This window comes from Denticeps clupeoides, chromosome 9, assembly GCF_900700375.1.
Source record: "Denticeps clupeoides chromosome 9, fDenClu1.1, whole genome shotgun sequence".
In the NCBI taxonomy this organism is placed as follows: Eukaryota; Metazoa; Chordata; class Actinopteri; order Clupeiformes; family Denticipitidae; genus Denticeps; species Denticeps clupeoides.
In genome coordinates this window covers 20032521-20052094 of record NC_041715.1, presented here as the reverse complement: position 1 = coordinate 20052094, position 19574 = coordinate 20032521, and the positions used below count along the sequence as shown (strand labels likewise).

Genomic DNA, 19574 nt, shown 5'->3' with positions numbered 1-19574 from the left:
TAGGTGAACGTCTTTTATTGCTGATTTCGAGATTATGGGAATTTAAAAAGCTGTAATGATTCTCAAAGGGAAACGTTCCTGTTCTGTACCATGGGACGCTTTCACCTCCATACAGTTGTTCAGGTGACATAAAGTGTCCCACCCTGCAGCGCCCCCTTCACTCCTGTGTCAGTAACTGCACCCACAGAGCTGAACCTCACACACCTGCTCTGCTTGCGGCGTAGCTGACCTCATCTTTCCCCGCCCTGGTAAGTGGGTGTCACGCTGCAGAGGCCTCTGGGTGACAGGCGAGTGTCTGTTTGCGCGGCGAGGCTCTGTGGCGTCAGGCTGTCTGAGACAGAGCCTTTCGTCATGTTAGATTTCCTCCGCAATCTCCCCTCCCTCCCGCCCTCCCTCCATCACAGAGTCTCTTTTACATCCTGATTATAAAGTCATTAGGCCATTAAAAACCTCGCTGATGTAAAGGGAATGGGAGTAAACATCTCGCTCTTCTCTTCTCTTTTGTTTTTCTTGTCTCAATGTTCCTTGGCCCTGGAGTCTCCTGCTGTGGCTACTGTAAAGTTGAAGAGTTTGATGTGATGCAGGCAGGCTGCTCTGTATCAGCTGACATCCAGAATACTCAACTTCCGCGGGAACTGCTTCGCATTTCAGCCTTTACTGGCAAAGAAGCATGCCAATGATTGATCAATAAATGATACATAAATGTTGCAAATGTTGCTGGATTGATTTAAATCCATGGCCAATTATTAATGTCTGCTGCCGAGAGTCATTAATAACAAATTGTGTGTTGGCTATTTTAACGGCAGCATTAAAGCTCGTGTAAGCAGCAAGCTGAGCAAAGATTACAGCAAGAATGCAGTTGGGAATTTTTTAAAAGACAAAAGGAACATGCTGCCATATTATTGGTGGAGTGTTGAGTTCTCGCGTGTTTCTGTTGAAATTTCATTCTGTCGAGCATTCATGAGGTCAGACACTGAAGATTAGAAGAAACTCTGGAGCCCTCATGAAGTATCCAGCAGTTCTAAAAAAAATGATCCAGCATAGCCTCAGTATTTTATGTGGAGCGGCATAACAAGGTCAAATCATAAATCTATTCATAAAAAAAAAAAATTATATTTATTATTAATTTTTTTTTTTGTTCACATTCACGTACTAGAGAAATCTAGTGCAAACAGTGGTAAAACGTAGGTAACACATTTCACGAAGTGCGTCGGAGCTGTTTAAGTCGCCAAATTCTTCTGGCAGAAAAAGCACAAACCGCGTTTTGGGCAGAAGGAGACACGGGCAGCACCTTTCCCAGAGGCAGGGAGGATGAAAGCCCTCTGCGTTCACTCTGACGGCTTTATTCTGTTTTTTTTTTTTTTTAATCTGCCGCTGTGAGTGCACCGCAGAAGAAAGCTGCCTCGTAACTGCTTTCTCCCGAGCCTCTGTGGCTTTTTGTGGGGATTATGCTTTAGAAATCAGGATGAAAACAAAGGGATTACCAGCAACAAAAATGTCAACATGTGTGGGCATCTTTAACACTTCGCGCTTAACCCTGTCGCGGCCACGCTGCAGCCCTGCCCAGCGTGGAAGAGATCCGACCTGTCGGTGACCTTCTGGCCTTTCATACAGACCCTGTTTGATATCGATGACAGTGAAATTCATCATTTCAGTATCAGCACTAAGCATCCAATCTCTCTGGTTTCTTGGGAAAAAGTCAGATTTTTACGTGGAAAGGAATGTGGAAAATAAGTTCAGAACACAGCACCCAGTGTGGCACTTTTTTGGGGAGGAGCCTGCTTTTTCCTGTTCAACGTCTCTTGGACATGAGAAGGATCACAGATGAGGTAGGGTGGTAGTGGCCTAGAAGGTAACACACTCACGTATGAATCAGAAGACCCAGGTTCAAATCCCACTAACTACCATCGTGTCCCTGAGCAAGACACTTAACCCCGAGTGTCTCCAGGGGGGGACTGTCCCTGTAACTACTGATTGTAAGCCACTCTGGATAAGGGCGTCTGGTAAATGTTGTAAATATAAGGGAATGAAAGAAGGCCAATGCAACAACAGCACATCAACAAGTGCAAAGTACCGTCCTCACACACTGCGCCTGTCATGGTGGTTGCTCACTAAGGGTGATGATTAAAAGCAGAGGACACATTTCCACTGTGTGCACCGTGTGCTGTGCAATCACTTCACTTCAAAATAAGAAGTCAAAATAGGAAGAAAAACATAGCTCTACTGCTTGTAATGTTTTTGTGCCATAGTTGGTTAATTTTATGTACTCATTACAGCGGCATTTAGTTCCAACACGGCGAGTTTTGTCAGTTATAATGTATAAGTGGAATTAGTGCAGGTGCAGTGTTGCGTCACGAACCTGAATGCACGGTCTCACAGTGTGAATTGGCCACGCCCCATCCATGACAGAAATGTAGAGGTGTGGCCCAGGCTGTGATGTGCACACTGGGAAATCCCAGGCAAATCAGAGCAATAAGAACAAAAGCAAAAGGCCGTGGAAAACAATTCAAATGATTTAATTGATACGACTGCTGACACAGTGAGGTCTCAAAATGAAAAAAAAAAAAATGAAAAAGCTGGCCACATTTTCCTGGTGTAAATCACGTATACGAGCGCCTGGTGATTCCCCGGCCCTGTCACTAGTGCTATATCCTTGGCAGCGGCTGCGTTACTCTTGGCATGGCTTAAGAAGAGTCGCCCTGTGTAATTGCAGCCCACTAATTGGACAGGCACCGCTCTGCTTCTGGGAGGGGAGAGAGAGGAATAGCAGGCCCGGTACTTAGTTAGCAACCAGGGCTCTTTTCTCTCACTCACTCGCTCTCTCTCTCACACACACACACACAATTTCTGAGGTGGCGCCTCGATAGAGCGTCCCGCCCTCTTTTTCTTCATCTCCGCGCCCGTTAAACGAAACACTCCGGAACTGTACGGGCGACCACATAATCCATCTGACTTTGAGCTGGAAGGATTTGTAAACTACCATTTCATTTCAACGGATCTGGATTTCACTTAAGCACAGAGTTCTTGCTCTGTGCTGATTGGTCGACCTCCTATAATCAGTATGCATGTGTCGTCGGTGTTAAATATTTGGGATGAGTTCTTAAATCTTAAAAGAAAATCAGCAAAGGTCAAAAAGAGTTGAATTCTTAAGACAAACACACGACCCTATCAACATGCCCCCCTAGACCACAGAAAGGCCGAGAGAAGTGGGGGTCTGTGTTGCGCTGCTTGGGTCTGTTATTTAGCTGATCAAACCCATAGGCTTGATTAACTGGAGGCATTACGAAGTAAAAAGCCATGTCTAAATGTTAAAAATATATTATAATCATTGAGCTGACACAAACCCACAAGACCAGCGCTTTCCACTCTTCACAGCCCATATCTGATGTCATTTTGAGGGTCTCGGTTTTAAAGTGCCACCGTTTTAAGAGTCTGTCTGGGTTTGGCAGCCGACTCATTCATACTCTCACCACGCTGGCCACTCACGCCAAGCCTCACCACATAACAGCTTTTCCATCCTCTGATGAAGGAAACTCATTAAAAAATCTGTACAATAACAAACGTTTCTTGGGCATTTACTTTCTCTCATTCATCTCTACATCAAAACAAGCTGCGCCCCAATTGAATGCAAGCGCTCGTCTCTTTTTCGTAGGCTTTGTACCGAGTGGAGTACCGAGGGGTGACCTCTCAGGTCTGCCGGGAGGAGGACTGGTCTGGGTGGACATGTCTCCCTCTGGACTGAGGGATTCCCCTCACACCCCAGGCAGGGACGTCTGATGGAATTACAGCTCTTGGTTACGCCTGTGTGAGGGCGTGGATCTGCATGCTGCTGGACTGAGGCCCAAACAGACTAAAGTACAAACAGGTGCAGGTCTGAGCTTAGAAAATTCAAACGTAGCCACACAACTGAACATGATGAATATTGACGTGGGGCACCATTTTAGAATCAGTAGTTACAGGGACAGTCCCCCCCTTGAGACACTCGGGGTAAAGTGTCTTGCTCAGGGACACAATGGTAGTAAGTGGGGTTTGAACCCGGGTCTGGTTGATAGGCTGGTGTGTTACTGTCTTGGCTACTTCCACCCTTGTGTGCTTGTGTAGGTAGACATTTTGAAGCAGGAATAACAGCTGGGTAGTTGTCTGGATCTTGAAAGCAACACTGTTTTTTTTGTTTATGAGTGGTTATTTTGGTACTGCATCAGCCTGTATTTGTATTAACAGAGTTTGAAAATATGTGAAACCTGACGATTGACAGCTGTCACACATGCTGCTTCCTCTGTCTGGATTTAAACCTGCATTTGTTAATATGTCACATGCACAAATCATTAAATATTCAGCTTCATTCTTCATTTATTTATAGCTTTATGAAAATCCATTGACCTTACACTAGCAGTAAAGGATCCGGACCCGTAATCGGAAGGTTGCCGGTTCAAATCCCAAACCGCCAAGGTGCGACTGAGGTCACCTTGGTCATGGCACCGTCCCCACACACCTCTCCCCCAGGCGCCTTTCACGGCCACTTACTAAGGTTGACGGTTAAAAGCAGAGGACACATTTCGTTGTGGGTGCTGTGCAGTGTACCACAGTGACAATTATCTCACTTTATTTTCAGATAGCGTTTAAGTTAGCGACTCTTTAATTGCACGTTTCGTAGTACAACTCTAAAACCAGAAAGTATCCGGGGGAAAAAGGGCTATTCTTCTTTGCATTTGTAATTAAAAGGCAAAAAACGTCAAAAAGGCAACAGCAAAAGTGCCAGTCAAGTGCGTCTGAGATTTCCCATGCTTCATCGGGAGTGTATACATCATCTATGACTCAACAGTCCTCAACCAGCACCCCATGGTCCGGCAGGAAGTTACTAAAAATAACCCATCTCCACTGTGGAGCGCTGGAGGTGTAATACGAGATGGACGTGCTCAGCGCAACTCTGACCTTTTTTCCCCTGGAATTCCTCTGCATTTCATGTTCTCATGTGAAAATTTGGCCACGAGATCCCTGGCAGCAGATGCTGAGTGCAATTACTTTCCTCTCCAGTTCTCAACACGCTCCGTCTTGCTGGTGAAGCCATCTTGCAAACACATGCACGGTCCATAAAAGAAAAAAGCATCTTCCCTTGATCACATGGAGTTTTGAACTTGCTTATGAACGTAATAATAAACTCGACAATAAAAGGAGCCACCAGAGACTCGACAGGTTTCGGTGTCATATGTGAAATTGACAGTAGAAAAGGTATCGGTGAAAGTATTACAGCTCAGATTAGCTGGAGCAGAAGTCCCCGCGGTGTGGACGTGTTGGGGGGGCGGCACCTGAGAGCAGAGCAGTTAATGAACGGAAACCTTGTAAAATTAACTTCGTTGCAGGGATTCAAATAAAGACAACATTAAACCCCCCCCCCCCCCCCTTCAATTTCCTCCTGCTGCAGTGCCGCCTGGCGTGGCAGGCAGGGCCTAGCCTCTTCTTTTCATCATTGTCAAATTAACTCCACTATCTGATTACCAATGCAGCTTCAGATGTATAAATAAAAACGGCACGTTTGATCAAATCTTGCGGCGTGATCTGTAGCTGTTTGTTCCGAAATTTCATATGCACATGCATTTCTCGCCGCGCCCAGGAGGACCTCTGAAATGTTGAGCACACTGATTTACTTTTTTTCTTCAGTTGGCTAGTTCGTTCATGCCGATTGCAAACATATGGCACCTTGGGAGGAAAAGTGAGTGCATCGATGAGACGCAACATGTGCAATGCAGGCAATTCGGCCATCCGCTCGTCACCGAGCTTCCACGTCCTGATCGGCGATTCAGCCGATTGCTTCAAATGATCTAATGCTCTACTTTCCAGCCTCACTCATTCAGATCTGACTGCGTGGACAGGGGACCTTTCATCTGCTGTGAAAATGCTTCAAAGCTTTTGGGTGCCTTGATTATTTAACCATCGTTGGCAGCGGTGGAGGTGCAGGAGTCTCAGTTCACAAAGCCTGTATACGAGAACAGAACGTGTTAAACACACTCAAGTACCGCATTAGGCTATATAAAGACCCTATATAAAGAGTCTTCTAACTCAGCACAGCTGATGAATTAAACAGCAGCCGTCTCACAACTTCCTTATGAAACTCTGCCATCTTGCTACTTGGTTTGTTCACATTTCCTCGCTTACTGGTGATTTTCTTGATAGACACTGGCCAACCTGGGTATGCAGTAGGTATCTGTGTATGCTAGGTATCTGGCAGGTCCCCAGAGTGACAATGAATCATGTTCCGGAATGAGTTCAGCTTATCTGACGGTCCTACAAAGGACATCCGTAAGCCATGTGCTGTATTTACATGAAATCCTCCCAAGACCTTGTGTGTTGCTTTGAGGAGCTTCTTTGATGTGAGCTTTATGCCTGGCCAAAGGCTCTGAAGTGGTGAAGCTTCAGTACAGTCACTTAAACCTGTGTATGTGTGTGTGTGTGTGTGTGTAGCCTTTTGCAGTTACTAGTGACTCAGCATAGTTTATTGTTTAGTCCTTTAAATATTGCAATCAAAGAATCAAATAAAAGGTGCATATAACTGGTTTTGCAATGAAAATCATGAATGCATGATGCCAGTTGAATCAGCCACTACACGTGCTTCTTTACAAGATGTCAAAAAACCTATGGACATTAAGCAGCTACATACAGGTTTGTCAAAAGCACACAGACATGCAGATTATTCTGCAGAACTAATAAATAAGCATTCTTATTTGTTTATTTTCAATTAAATCTACAAAAATGTACTTTTCTGTAATTTGTTCACTTCATTTTTATTTTGTGTGAATTTGAGGGGCAGTCTAGCAAGGAAGCGGACTGTAAACCAATAGGATTGCAGAGTTCAAATCCGCCACCAAGGTGCCACTGAGGTCCCCTTGATCAAGGTGTGTGTGTGTGTGTGTGTGTGTGTGTGTGTGTGTGTGTGTGTCTTTCACAGTGATGGTTGACGGTGATGGTTAAATGCCAAGGACGTAGTGTCAGTGTTTCACAATGACAATGAACTCACATTCACTTTCAAACTTTTTGTAGAATAAACTGATGTAGAATAAACGCAGTCATATACTAAACAGAAACAGCTTTGCAGGAGACTCAGTGTGGAATAGTAAACCCCTACCACCAAGATAATGTTGTGGAAGACGTTTCATGACAGATGTCATACACCACGGAAAGACTGTCCACAGGAACAAGACACTAGGTAGTAACACTGCTTCAGCAAGGTCTTTCCCAGACAAAGATTTCAAAGCAGACTGAGGTTTCCAGATGTGCTTTTAAAGAAAGAGCTTTTTTTTAAGAACTGTTGAGGATTGTACATGCCATGGTGCAGCAGATGATTTCCCTTCTAAATTGGAAGATGCCCAGCACTGCCATCAGCTCAGAACTGGTACAACCATGTGGTGATCATGGAACACTAAGGGGCAAAAGGCCATACCTCCAACATGGAAACAAGGCCAAGAGCCTCAACCATGCATGAAAACATTGGTGCTGAGGTGCAGAACAATGGCAGCAGGGACTCTGGACTGATGCTTCAAAATCTTGAATAAACGTTAACATTGTATAGAAGCAGAAGACCTGTTTGCCACAGGCGTGTGTGTTCTGCGTGTGTTATGAAATCCTTCCAGTCATGGTGCAGTTTCAATTTCCTTCAATGTGGAAATGTCACCATTTTTATATACAATGGCAACAGTGAAGCATGGTGGTGGTTTCTTGCAGGTTTTTCAAACCCCATTTCCTACCATCTGTCCCTGTAAACTGGAAGTGATGGTACATTATGGGTTGAATCTAGACATATTCTGTTCATCCTGTGAATGGGTCGCAAGTCTTTCGCTGATTTGCTGTTTATGTTGCCTTAGCTTGGTGTGACAGTCTAATGAAAAACAGCAGCATGGCGTCTTCAGTCCCTCCCTTCCCCGCACAATGAGGAGACAGAGTGTCTTTTGAACTTAACCTGGCCCTCTATGTCTATTAATAGTCACTCAGTTGAGTTACTAATGTGGGAAAAGTTGTTCTCACTCCCTCCCCTGTACCTTGACGAATACCAGTCCAGAATGGAGAGTAATGGGAGGCACTCTGTCTTCTGCGTACCGCATCAGCTGTGCTTCACGGCAAGACTGTGGAACAGGAAATACCTGTAGTCGAGCGTTGCATAATGCTATAACATTGTTAGAATTTGAATTCTGCGTGTGTTTTGAAATCCTTCCAGTCATGGTGCAGTTTCAATTTCCTTCAATGTGGAAATGTCACCATTTTTATATACAGAATATATATTTACATCAAAGCAATCTTCCCATAGCCTGAAGGGAATGTTAACAAAAACATTTTTGGCACATCAAAGCTGCTAGCCAGACATGATTTGTATGATATTGTGTTTCTGCATGAGAGAGTGGAGCATGAGTGTACGATGTACAAACACACTCAAGAGACCATAGGAGGACTGTGACCTCCTGGTCTGCTCAAGTCAGAAGGAATGGCATTCCTGAGCCACTTCGCCTCAGAACAGGAAGTTGCTCTGCAGCCAAGAAAGATTAGGAGCCAGAATAAAGCATAACATCTCCAGTGCCTCTCATGCTCACTGGGAATTTCTGTGGCCCGACGCAACCAAACACATGAGATGCTGGCCCCTACACTTGAGGGTCCACTGGACCGCAGACGTCTAAGACGGGGGTTTCCTGGCTGGCGTACCTGGCTTCTACCCTGAGAACCCAACATTATTGACGTCCACATGGGGAAAGCTAAATAAACAAGCAACAAGGGACCAGGTTGGAACGAAAAGACGCTGGAAAAAAGAACAAGTAATACGTATATTTAGCCAGAGCAAATGGTGCTGTTTTCTCACAGCTTGAATGCATGCTTTCGTGCACGTGTTAGAATATATCAGCATAAGATAACGACTAATAGAATAATGCAATGTCCTCTGGTGACCACCGGTGACCAATTGGTCCTGCTTTGTTTGTTGGAACCCCTTTACTTATTTCTACTAATTTAATGACCAGTTGTGACATGTTGAAGTTGAGCTTTATTGTAATTTCAGCAATGTTTTTCTAATTTTAGACATGGACATCATTGTGGAACTGGAGAGTCTGCTGCGAGCTACTGTCGCGCCGCCATCTTGGATCAGTGAAAGATACACAGTGAAAGATGTCTTGTTGTATTGAGTGATCTTTGGCATGCTCTATTACAATGTACAACATGCCATATGTGAGCTGAAAGCATTCATAAATACCTTCTACTGAATATTCTGATCCGACTTGGTTAAATATCTCCAGACCCATTTTTTTAAGCTGTCAATATCAGCTTGACTTCAAGCATTTGCCTGATGGACTTCAGATGTAATGAATGCTGTTCAGTGCACTTCCCCATTACCTGCTGAGTGTTTCTGAGGGCCCTCTTCCTCATCCAGCAAATACTTGGCACATCACCCATCCCAGATCGTAATATTCCGCCCAGCATAAGGGAAGCCCTCTGTCAGAAAACGTTGCCATAGCGTCCGCCGTTGTCCAGCTTTGATCTTCTTGGGTTCCGAAGACCAGCTTTACAAGAGTGGGCCCACAATGCACTGCCATCCATCAGCTCATTTACAGTGAGGCCCTGACCAGACATTTCATTCGCTTTCACTGCCCCGTGCACACAAACTTCAATTCCGGACTCCACTGGGCAGGAAGTGTCCTGCTGGCCAGACTTGATGTGCAGCTTTTTGATTCATTCATTCATTCATTTATTTGCTCCCAGTTATGTGTAGCCATTACAGCCGTAGCAGCAACTACTTTTCAGTAAATTACAGATTAAATACATTATTATGTTGAGTATCGTGGCGCAACACATTTTTATATTTTACTTAAACATATAATTAAATAAAAGAACACCATTTTAAACACCATTCAGAGTCTCTGACAGTAAATGGAACAGAAATGTAGCTTAATTAGTCTGGTTTTCATCAATAGTTATAGTAGGTCAACTTTTCACTTATGTTGAAATCTTCATTCACTGAAGATTTCAACATAAAAAACATATAAAAAAAAGCCACATTTAATCTCTGACTACAAGGCTTAGTCCTTTGGGTGGTCCTGTTCAACTACCTACAAGAGCCAAAACAAATACTCCTTTTAACCACATCTGTGAGGTGGTTCAACATTACTTTCATCTGAACAGATTTACCCAATAATTTGCCAGAGTTAGTCTCTGTGATTTATAAAATTCCACTCATTCTGATAGGTAAGTAAATCCCTGCTGTTTAAGATCTAGATTTCTGAGTTCTGAGACACACAGACAGACATCGCGGGTTGTGATCCGCTCACTGCAGGCAGGAGAAGTGACTGGCAGGTGGAGGGAGGCTGCAGGTTAGTGGGAATAGAGGGGAAGACAGGATGCGCAGCCGTGCGAGGTCAGGGGGAGCCGGGATCAATGGTGAGTGTTGGGACTGGGGTTGTTGCATGAGGGCTTTGGGTGGCCGCAGAAGGGGAGAACAGGAATGAGGCTGGACAATGAGGGGTTTTATGAAGTGGGGTTCAAATTTTCGGGTGTTGGAGGGAATGGGGAGGCCTTGGGTGGACACCCAAACCGTGTCCCCCCCTGTTCTTTTGAGCTGGTGGAGGCGGCCGCCGATTGCAGGCACTGGTAAATTTGTGGCGGTCGAGGGGAACCAGGTTGGCTGATGGCTGGTGGACGCTTCAAATACGAGAATTGAGTTGGCAGGCCCTTCCGGCCAGTGCCAACTTATACGCACCACATGTAAGAAGCCATGGGCACAAATGCTGCTTGTATCCACACACTTTTTCCTTATATCGATCTATCCAAAGCATGTACTGTTGTACTGTAACAGCTTGTTTGTGATAATAATTCAGAAGTGAAAATAACATAGCATAGAAAAGTGTTCTCCAGGTCCTCTCAACAGTTTTAAGATCAACGTTTTGGGACCAGTTGTATTTAGTTTTAAACACTGTAAACTATATATATTTTTAATGATTTATCGAATTATTATTATTATTTTAGCATTTTAGCATGTAAATAAACAAGGCTACAGCAGGCTTGATTGGTTTGTTTACATTAAGTCAATGCTAAAATATTTAGAGTTACAGATTACTTAATTTTTTTTTAAGATCAGCCAGTCACTCTTGCAGGAAGAAAGCAGAGTGTGATGGTCATGGGGACAGCTTTATGGCATTATAATCTGCTTTATTAAGCAGATAATATTTATAATATTTTAGCATTGACGTAATGTAAATAAATCAGTCAAACTTGCTATAGCCTGTTTGTTTGATAAAATAATTTTTTAATAAAAAAAAGTACTGTTAGTGTGTTAATAAACGCATTTGCTTTCCATTGTCAGTTCATCATGTTTGCAACTATGCATATTAACCCCCCCCCCGAGAGACGAGAGGACAAACCCAATCAAGAACAGTGCACATGCAGAAAAAGTAGGATATTGCACCCAGCATTTGCTTTCTCCTCAATTTTCAGACCACTGAGATTCCATATCAAGCTGAGTCATTCTCTTTGTCAAATGGGTGAAGGGCAGGACACAAAGGCAACATTCACATATTTCAATTAGATTTCATACACTTGACTGGCCTCAGCGTGTGTGGGGACTGCTCCGCAGGCCTATTTACAGCCTCTCTTTTACATTTTTGTCCATGTCTGCAAATTAACTTAGGATGCCTGTTTTTTCCCACTCCAATTGTTCTAACATCTTTAATTGCCCATTTTTCTACTTGAAATTCATGTGTGAGCATTTAGATTTGACAAACAAGGTCTATGTGCAAGCGCACAGACTGCAGATAGGTCTGGACTGGGTTTTAAAAACTTTAAAAAGTTACATTTTCTAACCCCCGGGACTCTTATTTAATTTATTTGTGCTGTAGAAGTTCCTTTGTGATCAAGAATGTTGGGAATTATAAATCAATCTGTTTAATACTAATTTTAGTGGGACTTTTGTGAAAGCAACCAAAACAACCAAAAAATGCCCAATCGAAGAGTGAAAAAGTAATGTCAGCACAGGTCTACCTCCCTATACATTGATCTGTATTTCTATCAAATGGAAGTCAATGGAGCCAAGGTGTCCATGGGTTTTGATGTAAAATGCATGGAAAATGCAGATTAAAATTCATTTTATTGGCCATACAATCATGCAAAACTGGAGGGACAACACCAAAACATTGGCCTCAACATTTTGGCCTCATAGTATTTAGTGTTTAAAGTGTGTAAATATATTTTAGTATTTATATTAATGTCAACTAAACATTCATTGAATTGGTGAATAATGCAGCTTTAATTGGTCCCTGATGCTCCTGCTCAGCTTTCACACGGCAGCGATGGGAGACGTGCCCTGCACAGGCAGCCTCCCTTCAACTAAGGTAAACCACAAACCAGCGCCATGGACTCCACACAGGTTTACAAAATGTCAGCCAAGCCGCCATGCCATTTTCAAAACGACCACAGCTCAAATTATATGTCAGACGAGAAGCCCTTGAAAAACGAGTAAAAGGACAGGCAGACACAATTTTATTTTTCTATCGTGCTTGGGGATGCTTTTCCCAACTGTACCTGTGTAAAGAAATAAAAAAAAAGTTCCTTCATGGAGCTTTGACAAACACATACATTGTTGTAGTTGCTTAATGATTGCTGTGCAACCATTTTCAGCCAAAAAAAAGAATCCCTTATTACCTACTAAACCTTAAATGTTTATTCTAGAATGTAGACATTAGTATGTGTGGATGTCAGATCTGAAAAAGTTTCCTCATGAACCTATGCATCCTCCACAGAGCGTTTCATTTCTGGCAGATGGTGACAGCCAAGTGTTCACTGAAGAAGAGATGGGCAACCAGAGTAGGACAGCCAGACCACATTTGTGTTCCCCAGTTGGGCCATCCATAGAGGAACTCAGCAGAAACCTCAGAGTGCTAACATTCTCAACAGGCCACAGCGTGATGAGAACCATCCCGCGAGCTGGAGCCACATTCCCCGTAATATAAACACCCAGCCTCAGTGCCCAAGAAGGCAATCAAACTACAAAATAAGTACAAATTGAATGGACCTGCAGAGTGAAAGGCCCTAGAACGAACCTTCATGGAAGCAAGCCCATCTTTTGTCTTGTGAGGTACAGGGGTTGTTCGAGCTTTGGGCCTGGTGGCCACTGGGACTGTACTCATAGGCGTGACTGGCTGGAGGCATTCGAGGTATGCATGCTCATTCCTCGGAAGAAGAGGCTGGCCCATGGCTGTGGTCTGGTGCTACCCTGCACAGATCCTTTTTGCTCCACCAAGCATATTTCCCTTGGCCATCTCTTGAAAGATTTAGAGCACAACCGTTGATCCTGTGGGTTTCACTGTCCCCAGCAGTTCTGGTCCGTTGCAAAGTATTTCTCTTTTTGTTTTAAATATCTTTTGCTAGTCAGGCCAGAAAATGTATGGGAATCAGTGTAGAGGTGAGCAAGGCCCAGCCAATCTACAGTTACAAAACAGAAAGTAAAAGGGCTGCAATTTACATAGCAATTGACGGTTCAAACAAGCCCTAGCCCAATGGTCCAATCATTTCTTGATCTATCAAATTTCAATGTGAGCATACGACACGCTCTCTTTATCAACCTTAGTATTTAATAAAATAAAAAAATTATAAAATAACGTTATAAAACGTTAAAAATATTTAATACTTTTAAATTTATGTCACGCTGGTTTGGCATGGCGAGATAGGTGATCAGGAACGATGACTGGACATGACGACAAAGAAGGACGCATTCGCACGACGTCACAAAACAGGGGTTTAATACTTGATTAACAGGACAGGGTATCATGACAATTTAGTTAAACACAATCTACCTGGATAAATTAACATCTCTATTCTTTCAGTGCAATAGTGATACTTAAAAAGTCGTGTCATGTAAATTACGTTGGTTTCTACTGTCGCATTAATCAAGACGGATGTGTGCTGTACATGGATTAGCACAGGCACACTTGTTTCACGAATCACACGTAAAACTTAACGTTATTTTCCGATCACAACACATGCTGTTATACACTATGAGACCCATATTGTATAGTTGGTGTGAGCCTCATACCTGATCTCTTTGTAGTTGTTTTAATTAAATGGCCATTTATGGCCACTATAGCATCAGTTTTTTTCTGGGCTGAAATCATTTCCAAATGTGTAACATTCTTGTAAAAACTTTTTCTTGTTAATTTCCTTTTTCGAGTGCTCAACACCAAATGATAACAGCAGAGATGATTACCTTTACATTTATTACAATATAAAAGTATTATCATCATTGCATTGACCCTGAATAAATCTTAAGAGCAGGTTTGGTGTGTAGGTGACAGAACTGGATGGTGTTTTAAAGAGGAGTTAACGGAGCTTACGAAGTGGCAGTCCAGTGACACTCTCTGAAACTGGGTTAATACTCTCATCACACACATCGTACGTGCCCTTAACATCTGTACAGGGTCCTCGTCCCAACAAACATAAAACACACACACACACACACACACACACACACACACACACACACACACACACACACACACACACACATCCTCATTTGAGCTTCTAATTCCAAGGATAAATGCATTTTTACTCTGTTCTGTGTGCTTATAGTAATCTGATTAAAATCCTTTAGTCTGAGTAGTGTGGAGGGGTTGTGTGCCCTAGAATGGACCTGTCTGACCATAGGTTAGATGACACCTGCTGATCTGGCCATCATCATTCCATCACTGACCGTTCTAGATGCTGATTCCATACGACGTCGAACAGATGTGTTCCCCAAACCCCTCGCCTATGTAGTAAATGTTTGTTTGTTGCAATTTTCCAAGGCGCAAAAAAGGTTAAAGCAATCCTTAAGTCCATGTAATACCTCAAAATGCCACAAATCTGGAATAGCACATCAGTTCAGCAGATGTTGTAATGTGATAATACAAGTGATGAGATATCTAAAAAAAAAAATGGAAGGAAGAGGGGGAGGGGCACATTTAGATTTGGTCTACACCCCCGTCTCTCAGCAGCACAATGAAGTTGCTGCTGCCACAGTGCGGCTTGGCATGTCCTGAATGTCTGCAGCTTTTTCAAGCAAGTAGAATCGTATACTTTAACAGGTGGAGTGGTGAATATCAGAAGATCTGGTTATGGGGGTGTCAGTCGAAAGCAAAATCTGCAGACAGAAGGAAAATGGCTTCAGTTCAAACGAAAAGAAAAATGGTCGTGCACCAGGCTGTACATACCAGCCAAGTTAAAAGATACACATGGCTCACTATACCAAATTACACACGGTTTATGAAAGGGAGACACAAAATTATAGTGCAGATGTTTTGAGTGAAACATATAATTTGGAATTCACCAAAGAGCAACTCCTGTGCCAAACTGAGTAGGATCTCTGGAATATGTTGGCATTCAACAGGCTGTAATTATCGAAAGTTATGGAAATGTAACTAATATGTGCTGTTGACTGTGATTTTTATATAGCTTTTTAAAAACCATTTTGCTAAATGATACAGGTTATTACAATCTCCTGAATCCTGAGTCTGACAGTTTTAGTCATAATGGCCCTGATTGGTTGATGACCATTGTTCTCCTGGTAAAATATTTAATGCTTTGCCTCTGCAGTGGCCCAGGTTCAAACTCCACTCACTACCATTGTGTCCCTAAGACACTTAACCCTGAGTGTCTCCAGGGGGGACTGTCCCTGTTACTACTGACTGTAAAATTGTCTAAAAAGTGCAGTAAGTGTAAAATGTAAATTGCTTTATAAAGTAGCACATTTCTGGCCTTTGATAAAGAAACACATCAGGGCCACACAGTGAACAACAGAAATGAAACATGAAACACAAACTGATTGTTTTATGGTGGTTGTTGGTCGATAAAGAGAATCAAGTGAAATCAAATCACACATTACAGGGTCCACCTATATATTATTATATATTTTTGGCGTTTCTTTGGTACATTACTTTTGTTCCCAAAGCGATTCAAGATTGTTCAACAATGTAAAAATTGTATGACAAATTTTAGTTCTAAAGTCTACTCCACAACACAATTGCCAACAAGGCCTGGATTAAGAAAAAAACCTTTCCCCTCATCCAGCACTCCCTTGGCCGACTGTTCAATTTTGGCACGACACGTCCGGTCCTTCTACTAACAGCAATCTGCACAGTACATCTGTAGCCCACTACACTTCTCTTGTATCAGCCGGATTAGTTCAGATATTCCCAGCGATGAGGGCCGTGTGCTTTAAAACTACGGACACAGGTGGCACTGCGCTCCCAATCCCGTCCTAAAACGGCTTTACAGCTGCCAGTTGAGAAAAAGAGGAGGAAAAAACATCTGTCCGGAGATTGCTGTTTTCTAAGACTGATTAATGAAAATAAAGCCGCTGCCGCCAATCCTCCACCTTGTCAGAGTAGTTTCCAAGTCGCTGGGCTCTGCGAAAATTCCCCGTTAATGAATTCAGGAGCATGTAGGAGCTTTACAGGCCCTCTTCAAATCCTCCAATCATTTCTTAATGCGCCTACTCGGCATTTGGCACAAAGGTGTCCAGGGGGGTTTCTTTGCAAATAACTACTGCCTGTGTTTTGTTTACTGCATCAATATTCTTTTCAAATTGTATTCATCTATTCTTTTTTCCTGTTTTCATTTGAGCTTAGACTGAAGTTAAAAAACTTTTTTTTTTGTTTTGATTAGACTTCTCAGGCCTTTTAATAATCTAGAGTCAGAAGAAAGTGAGAAGAAACAGTAAGGCATCTTTTTATTAACATGGTCATTAATATATTCATATAATCTCTTAATCCCGTGGACCTTTCAGAGATCCTTACTTAACGAAGAAATATTCCAAATAAACCAAGTACATCCCAGCAACTACAGGCTCTATTAGTGTATTTTATAAATATATAACTGGACATTTGTCTGAGATTAATGAAGAAGTGAACAAAACATTATATAATCATATATGTTAATGGGACGAAGAAAATTAAAAAAAAAATCTTTATACTGATTTGGTTATCTGAAATGAGCAGTGGAATCTATAAACCTCAAGCAATCCATAACAGTTTGACATAATAATGGTAATATTTAGAATAGTGAAATGACAGCTCATCTGACAGTACAACTGAGATTCTAGAAAAGTTGGGATGTTTTTCACATAAAAAAAAAAAAAAACACTTTCAAATCACACAAGCCAACAATTTAGTCACTTCAGAATTCAGTTAATATAAGAAATGTTTATTCTGTGATGCTTTGCAATTTTATGCATAATAATGCTTTCGACAGGTCTCAAAATACTGGGGACAGGGATATGTTTACTGTGGTGTAGCATCTTCTCTTCTTTTCAATACAGTCTGGGTATCGAGGTTGGAGAGTTTTCCAAATGTATGTCTACTAATATCTCAATGTTCCTGTTTTTTTATTTTATAAATTATGCAAGTGAATTCACAGCCTAAAGAAACTACATTTCTATAATGAGTTATATATGTTACATTACAATACACATACACTTTGGCAATCTATACTTCAGCAATATAGATAAATAATTATCTCATTAGTGTGTAATCATCTTATTAAAATGTCATGAAATCTTTCTGTACAATTTTCTGCTAGCTGGCATGATTTGAGGCCTCTTAACTGTAAATCAGCAGTGCTGATGAAATGCTGAAGTCCCACCATCTCTCTTCCGATTATGTTTATCACTTCAAGGCAAAGAGGATGCAATGACATGGCCGCCACGGCTGAGAAGAGCACAAGCCAATCAGGGAATGGGGCAACGTAGAAACCCGTGTAGATCTTCAAGGTATTTACAGCTGTGCACTCTTAGGTCTGAGCAGGTTGTTTGGTGGGACTGGACTCTTCATGATGCACACAGAGAAATGGAAGTACCAGTGTGTACCTATATGGGTACAAATGCTGGTCGCTGGGACAGTACCCTTCTGAAGAGCAATAATGTACCTATCCTTACAGGTACTTTTTTGTATCATAGTCATTTGTACCATCATTTGTGGCGGGTCTCAAGCAAATAGCTGTTTTTTCACGCCTCTTGCTCTGTGCAAGACAAAAGCACAGAATGCCACTGACCTGGGACTTCCCATCTTAGAGTACATTGGGTTAATTGGGATCAATTCCATTTGGTGCAGGTTCATGGGTACAACTATGCACTTTCCCAAATCATGTACCTTTAAAGGTACAACACACCCGGGGAGCAGTGATCAAGGGGACCTCAGTGGCACCTTGGTGGTTTGGAATCTGAACCCACAACCCTTTGGTTACGAGTCCACTTCCTTACCCACTAGGCCACCACTGCCCCATTTTCTGATCAAAATAAAGAAGAAACTGTATACAGACAGGTCTTTCTTAAACTGTAAATTAAGTTTAATGTCAAAATATTCACTAAAATGCTGCAGTACAACCACATGCAAAAAGTGTAGAATTGCATATTATTAAAAAAAAGATAATAACCTTTGTATTTTTATTTGACACATATAATTTATTCTGCTCTGTTATCTCAAGTGCACCCTTCAGTGGACATGATTCTGATATTTCTATCTGAGTAAACAGTCTTTTTAATTCTCATTTTAAGGGGACATGCATGTTGTTTGTTATTGTCCCAAAGGGACGGACAAGCTAATTATCCTCCATTTATCAACACTGCTTTGACTGAAGATGACATTGGTGTCACGAATGGCACATTTGCTCACTCATCCAGATCATGCTGTAGAGAAGATCTGGTAATGAAGTCTTTGGCCCTTCATGATCAGTCACTCAGACAAACTCACCAGAGGAAAAAAAACTGCAAATGACATCAGCAGCATTGGATACCTGGGTGTGGTGGAGAGACCACTGCCACTGTGACGTCCAGCCAGGTGCCACACGGGCGCTCACTGCCGAATCCCCTGCAAAAGTCCGGAAACGTTAACGTTATGCCCTGTTTGGAGTCACCAAGGCATACAGCGAGGGAAAATCCGGCATGTTTCCGATTTTAATACCCACCTCAACGAGGGTAACCAATCCCAGATGTTCTGCAGCATTTTCATCCTCTTACATTTTCATGTGTGTGTGAGAGAGTGTGCATGTTTTTTTTCCTCCATTTCTCTCAGGATGACTTCAGGTCAACGGCCTCCTTTTTTGGCTGTAGCTCCTTCCTAAATATAGATTTATTTCATAAGTCCGTTGAGAGAGTTGAAAACAGTTTATTAAATCAAAATAAACATTTTTGTCAGTGAAATCTATTTATCTATCCATCTATCTTGTATAAAAGAATTAAAAGGCTGCGAAGAACCAAGTGCCAGCGTAAAATATTTATTTTTCCCAGGCAGAGAAGGTGAAGAACCGCATCAAGCTGCTATATACTATACTTCATACAGAATACTTATACTCCTCTGGGCCTAGTGATACACTCAATCGTGCATATTGATAAAAAGGTAATTTCAATATTTGCATCTCACTGATCCAACAAAGTCATTACATTTTCATGATGTTGTTGATGAAAGGGAGCACGAGCATATGAAATATTTCCACCCATCCCTGCTCCTGTCAGCACAGGTACAGTGGGCTGCACTGGGTTATATTGTCCCCGGAAGGCCTGATTAATACCTGAAACCTTTATGTAT

The 19574-nt window shown here is 42.2% G+C and overlaps 1 long non-coding RNA gene across 1 annotated transcript; it reads right to left on the bottom strand.

Annotated features, from left to right (window-relative positions):
• Positions 1–14980: 14980 nt before the first annotated feature.
• Positions 14981–19052, bottom strand: LOC114797290 (uncharacterized). The gene is made up of 3 exons (XR_003750837.1): positions 18955–19052; positions 18741–18857; positions 14981–15136 (listed from the first exon to the last, which is right to left on the bottom strand). It is a non-coding gene; the product is annotated as an uncharacterized LOC114797290 (long non-coding RNA).
• Between the last annotated feature and the right edge of the window lie 522 nt (positions 19053–19574).